Genomic DNA, 7,500 nt, shown 5'->3' on the forward strand with positions numbered 1-7,500 from the left:
TAGTATAAACTTAGCAATTTGATAGAATAGCAGATTTTGAGTTACCATTAATTTTCTTTAAGTTTATATGTAGTCCAAAAATCAAACATCTGGAATTCTTCAGTGATATTAGTCATCAATTATTTGAGAAAGATAATCGCTCATTTTATGAGGAAGAGGCTAAAATGGGAGAAAGAAATCTGGAGAGTCTGTGAAAAATTCTAGGAGTCTATGATAATTGTAGAAATATTCTGACTTCAGTGATCCACAGTGTTTCTGAGATATATATTCAGAAAAATATATTAATTGACATATAGACTGCAACTCTGGTTGCAGCAGTGTGTTATCAGCTACCAGTGCCATGGTGACTTGAAAAGGTTTCCCCTTTATTTTTCCTTTTTTCTCTTAATCTTTTTTACCCCATAAAGACTGTGGGACATACTTCCCAACATGTGCATTTAAAACCAGAGCATCAATCTTTAAAAATCAGAGCAGATGGTCCAAGACAGCACTTTACTATTTTTGGAATAATAGAGCATCACCCTTGGTTCACTGCTCAGTAGCACAGCTGATAAAGCAGAGCTAATTACCTGGCTGTGTTTGATTCTATAACCATTTAGATTTACCAAGCTGATATAAGTATACTATTTTGCACTTTATCTGTTTTAGTGATAGTTAACAAACCTGTACTGCATTTATTTATTTGCTTCATTGTTTATTGCTGGCCTCTGCCTGCATTTTGTTTGTTTTTCCCACTCTGACCCAACTGTTGTTGCACTCAAACTTGGTGGCTTTGGAATTGCCCGCCTCTGCTGTAAATTTGATTTGGGTCACTCCTCCCATTCCCGTCTCATTTGCTCACTCAACTGAGTACAGTGAGATCATTTGGGAAGGACTACCCCCTTGCTTCTTTGACCTTGGACACTCCTCCCAGTCCCATCTCATTATCTCAGTCTAATGAGTACAAAGAAAGCATTTGGGAAGGCCAGCCCCCTTAGTTTCCTAACCTTGAACCATCTTCTGTTTCTTCTCTCTTCACCTAAAAAATTACACTTTATTCAGCTGCTTTTACTGTAATTGTGTTCTTCCTAGTTTACTACCTTATTTTTTGCTTTGCTGTGTGCTCTTAAGTGTTAAAGTGATTTTATTCTGCTGCATTTATTTCTGCTTGTTAGTAGCCTGATTAAATGTATCTGTTTTCTATACATCTTAGTTTTGGTTTTATCACTTGAGCTTCAGGCCAGTTACTTTACATTTAAGAAGGTTTTTGTGGTCTACACTCTTGTGGACAAACCCTTGTCAAAACCATCTTTCTATAACTCTGCCCAAGCATTCAGAACACTATCTCTGGACAATTCCCATCAGTTTCTCCTGCCAGCTGGGTCAACATGGGCATACTGAGACAGTGTCACAACTGCCTCATGTTTACTGACAGCCCTCTTCTCCTAGCACATAGTTCTTCTACTTGTGAGAAATGCATCTACATCAATAAACTGGATCCATGCTCTCTCACGCCACAGTCAGTACTCCTGACATATAGAAGATTACCAGCACAAACACCACACCACTCACATCACATAGCCAAGCAAAACATGCACCCACTTATGCAGAGGTCCTCCATAAAAGCTTACTTAAACAGCAGAGACCTCCAAAATGTGCTCACAAATATTCCACACACAACGCCAAACACATCACACACAGCAGACGAAACACCAGTGCCTCACAAACACAGCATATAAGGCAAAAGAATAAACCAACTCAGCCCACAAGGCATAACAATAAACCAAACATACTACTCATTGGTGACTCAATTGTGAGATGCAACGATGCCTCCTCACCAGGCTTGACAAGGAGAAGGTCATGGTCAGTTGTCTGTCTGGTGCCAGAATCTGCCACATCATGCACACACTTAAGTCTCTCCACAACAGGTACAAGTATGACTCAGTCATTGCCACATCATGCACGCACTTAAGTCTCTCCACAACAAGTATAGTATGACTCGGTCATTGCCACATCATACACACACTTAAGTCTCTCCACAACAAGTATAGTATGACTATGTCATTGTTCATGTTGGTGTGAATGACTTGGGCTGTACCTCCCTGGACTATATGAAAAGACACATGGCTGAGCGCTCAGAGTAAGTGTCCAACGCAGATGTGACCCTAGCTCTAAGCAGCATCCTACCTTCACCAAAAATGATAACGCAATACCAACATAAAATAACGGACTTCAACAATTGGCTTAATTTCTGATGTCATTCCAAGGGGATCCAGTATCTGTCTGCCTGGAATGATATGGTTGACAGGCCTCAATGCTTTTCCAGAGATGGACTCCACCTGTCACCCCTGGGATTCTGGTTCCTGGCCAAGGCTGTTGCTGTTCCCATTGTGCCTTTTTTAGGCAATGTCCCAAAGACAACTCTTCCAACATAAAAGATCTGTCGAAAAACAAATTGAATGTCAGGTTGCTTAACGCTAGGAGCTTTAACCTGAAAATGCACTCACTGGATGCTCTCTTTGCACTTAAAGGTGCCAACGTCTGTGTGGTCACAGAAACTTGTTTCAGGGCTGCAGAGAGCATCCCTTCCTTACCAGCCTATACCTCATTCCACACATTCCAACCTCAAAATGAGGTCGGGAAGACTAAGGGAGGTGGCGTCTCTATCTTCATTAAGGACAGGCACACCTCCAGACTGGTTTGCAATCAGGATACACTGGAACTACTCCAGGTGCAACTGACAGTTGGCAAGACACCCATCCAAGTTATAGCCAGCTATTGACCCCCCCCCCCTCCATTAGTCAGGACAACCACTTCTTCTACCTGGATCTAATTGACTCCATCAAGATGCCCCACCCCCCAACACCCTGATCCTTGGTGACTTCAACTACCCCACCATAGACTGGGTGAACTATTCCTGCACTAATGCACTCATTCAACAATTCCTTGACTTCATCAGTTCTAATGCACTAAACCAGCTCATCTCATCCCTCACAAGAGGAGATAACATTCTGGACTTGGTTGTCACCAACATGGGTGACCACTGCACCACTCCCACAGTATGTTCTTCCCTGGTGAGATCAGATTGTGGTCTGTCTCATTCAAAGTTTCTATCCCACCCAACAACCCCAGCTGTAATAATGCTAACAATCTTCTGAAAAGCTGGCAACAACCTCCTAAGGGAGGGTATCAGTAGCTTCATACCACCACCCCCCTAAAAAGATGCAGACAACTATGCTGAACAGTACGCCAATGCAGTATACCAGCACCTGTACAATTGCATGAACTTAGTCATACCCAACAGAACAAAAACCTGCTCTGCAAGGAAACCCAAACCTGTCTGGTGGACATCCTCTATCAACAGGCTTTACAACAAAAAGAAGAAACTAATCCAAAAGAGAAGTACAGGAGCAAACCCAAGCTGGCAACAAAAATCAGCATAAATCCAGCAGTCACTCAGGCTTATTCAAGCAGTAAAAATAAATGCTAGTTCAAACAATGATTGCATCCGTAGCAAAAACAGGTAAAATCCAAGCCGTTTTATTGGTAAGTGCTTTCAACCTGTAAGGGCTTTTTCAAACCATAAGAAACAAACACTGAATAAAATCAAGTCACATTTTATAAGGCAATAGGGATGACATCACTTCCTATTCCTAATCCAAACTTTTCAGTATGCAAAAACAATACATATATATATAAAAAATATGTATAAAAAAACTATAAACAATATATATATATAAAATATATATATAAAAATATATATATATAAAAAATGCGCACCTGTGTATAAAGACAAATATAAAACATTAAGTCAACATTCTAAAATGTATGTTTATCTCACAGTAAGTCTCCTATTCTTAAGAATAGGTTTCAATGGAATTTTGTCATTCAAACTTGGTCTGCTCTAAGTCTGATAATCCATTTTAATTCCAGTGTTTCGGTGTAATTGCATATATCCCCTCCCCTAACACTGGGTTCATTAATCTGTATAACTAAGAATACAAATGAATGTGTATTATCACTGTCTATAATGTATTTAGAAAGTGCACTGCATGGAGACAGTGTGCTGATGTGATAAAGATGTTCCCTTACCCTATCTTGTAGGCGTCTGTCTGTCTTGCCTACATAAAATGCTTGACAGGCAGTGCACTTGGCTAAATAAATGACATGTGATGTATTGCAATTAGAACTGAGTTGAAACCTGAAACAATAGAAGGTAACTGGGTGAATAAACTGGGAACTGGTGTCTACAAATTTACAAAAATTACAACAATTACACGGAACAGTACCCACAATATTGTTCAAACACTCATTAGGCCATGTAGATAGGTGAGGGTAACAAAGTAATCTATGTAGGTTAGACTTGTTCCTATATCTAAAATAAGACTCCTCACCAACAATGTCTTTGAGTTGTGAATCAACTAAAAGTAGATTCCAATTCTTGTTCAAAACCTCTCTTATACTGTTTATATCTTGTGTATAACTAACAGAAAATCTAACTGGTGGATTCCTGACTTCAGGACATATATCAGGGACATTTTCCACTGAATATGTTTGTGAGAAATATGGTTTAGCAATACCATTCCTCAGCTCCAAAGCACCGGAGGTGATCTCATCTGGCCTATATGCTCTCTGTAAAAGCCTATTGTTTAAGTTTGACAACTCTTGTAAGAAGCTATCATAGTTTGGATTCATCCTGGATGCTCTTATCACCTGTCCCCTTATCAAGTTCTTATAAATGTAATAGGGGTGCATACTTTCCCGATGTAACAGGGAGTTCGTGTAGCACGTTTTTCTAAAAAACTCCAGTATTGAGCATCCCATTTGGTAGTCTGTCTAAGGGGACAGGCGATAAGAGCATCCAGGATGAATCCAAATTATGATAGCTTCTTGCAAGAGTTGTCAAACTTAAACAACAGGCTTTTACAGAGATCATATAGGCCAGATGAGATCACCTCCCACTTTGAAGGTGCTTTGGAGCTGAGGAATGGTATTGCTAAACCATATTTCTTACAAACATATTCAGTGGAAAATGTCCCTGATATATGTCCTGAAGTCAGGAATCCACCAGTTAGATTTTCTGTTCGTTATAAGCAAGCTATACACAGTATAAGAGAGGTTTTGAACAAGAATTGGAATCTACGTTTAGTTGATTCACAACTCAAAGACATTGTTGGTGAGGAGCTTTATTTTAGATATAGGAACAAGTCTAACCTACATAGATTACTTTGTTACCCTCGCCTATCTACATGGCCTAATGAGTTTTTGAACAATATTGTGGGTACTGTTCTGTTTAATTGTTGTAACTTTTGTAAATTTGTAGACACCAGTTCCCAGTTTATTCACCCAGTTACCTCCTATTGTTTCATGTTTCAACTCAGTGCTAATTGCAATACATAACATGTCATTTATTTAGCCAAGTGCACTGCCTGTCAAGCCTTTTATGTAGGCAAGACAGACAGATGCCTACGAGATAGAGTAAGGGAACACCTTTATCACATCCGCACACTGTCTCCAAGCAGTGCAATTTCTAAACACATTATAGACAGTGATAATACACATTCATTTGTATTCTTAGTTATACAGATTAATGAACCCAGTATTAGGGGAGGGGATATATGCAATTACACTGAAACACTTGAATTAAAATGGATTATCAGACTTAGAGCAGACCGGAGACCAGGTTTGAATGACAAAATTCTGTTGAAACCTATTCTTAAGAATAGGAGACTTACTGTGAGATAAACATACATTTTAGAATGTTGACTTAATGTTTTATATTTGTCTTTATACACAGATGTGCATTTTTTATATATGTATTTTTATATTTATATATATATATATATATATATATATATATATATATTGTTTATAGTTTTTATATACATATTTTTTATATATATATATATATTGTTTATAGTTTTTTATACATATTTTTTATATATATATGTATTGTTTTTGCATACTGAAAAGTTTGAATCAGGAATAGGAAGTGATGTCATGCCTATTGCCTTATAAAATGTGACTTGATTTTATTCAGTGTTTGTTTCTTATGGTTTGAAAAAGCCCTTACAGGTTGAAAGCACTTACCAATAAAACGGCTTGGATTTTACCTGTTTTTGCTACGGATTCAGTCATTGTTTGAACTAGCATTTGTTTTTTCTGCTTGAATAATCCTGAGTGGCTGCTGGATTTATGCTGATTTTTGTTGCCAGCTTTGGTTTGCTCCTGTAATTCTCTTTTGGATTATTTATTTATTTTATTAGTAACAGGAGCATTTGTACCATGATAACACTTACTCTTACAGTATAAAAAGAAGAAACTGTTGTCCAAGGGTAAAAAGGAATACATTCCAAATTGGAAAACCCCCTCCTTAGCCTCAAGAAGCAAATTAAATCACTAGTGAAAACCTTGAAAGTCAATCAAGAATCAAAACTAGCCTCCAAAATGAAGGGAAAGCACAAAGTGTTCTTCAGTTACATCAGGAGCTTCCATGGTGAAGCCTAGGTTTGTTCGAATCAGTTTGTAATGGTATCACTCACACTGATCCTGTTATCCTACCCAACCTGCTAGCAGATGGGCTCAGTGCAAACAGCACCCCCCTGTTCCCCCCAAACGTCATTGTGACATCCCCGATACTTGTCCCACACCTCACATCTCCACAGATCAAGTGTTAAGGACCCTATCCAAGGCAAAGAATGCAGCTTTCATGGGATCTGATAATATCCCAGGCTGTATTCTGCATCATCTCCAGCAAGAACTGCCTTTGCCTTTGAGCATCTTTTTCAACCACAGCCTAAGAACAGGCTTCATTCCCGCAGAGTGGAAAACTGCCATTGTCATCTCTTTGCACAAAGGTAGTGCCACTACTGACCCTGGAAACTATCGCCCCATTAGCTTGACAAGTCTGATCTGTAAAACCATGCAGCATATTATTATGGCTCTCATAAACAAGGACTTTGGCAATCTCCAAGCACTTGACCTCACCCACTTCGTATTTTTCAAGAGCAGATCTTGCCTGTTGAACCTAGTTGACTTCTTTGAGACTGTCACCAAGGCCCTAGATGAGGGAAAGTCAGTAGATACAGCTTACCTTCACTTGACCAAGGCCTTTGACACAATTCCCCACTCGAGCATCATTAAAAAGCTAAAACAAATTGGAGTAAATACCTATCTCATCAGGTGGGTGGCCAACTGGCTCACAGATAGGATCCACAAGATCAAAATAGGTGCCTCCACCTCTGATAGCAGAACTGTCACTAGTGGTGTTCCACAGGAATCTGTCCTGGGACCCCTACTGTTTGGCATCTAACTCTCAGAGGTCCAGGCAAAGACAAAAGGCCTGTGACTGACCAAGGTTGTGGACAACTGCAAGTTGGGTGATGTAATTGACTCCCCAAATGATGTTAACATACTACAAGAAGGTCTCACAGCAACAAATGATTGTTGCCAAAGTCATGGCCTCAAGTTAAATGCAAAAAAATGTATCATCATAACATTCTGCAAAAACATGGCCCATGC

The sequence above is a fragment of the Protopterus annectens genome, chromosome 14.part0 (assembly GCF_019279795.1).
Source record: "Protopterus annectens isolate FY-2018-M chromosome 14.part0, PAN1.0, whole genome shotgun sequence".
Taxonomy (NCBI): domain Eukaryota; kingdom Metazoa; phylum Chordata; order Ceratodontiformes; family Protopteridae; genus Protopterus; species Protopterus annectens.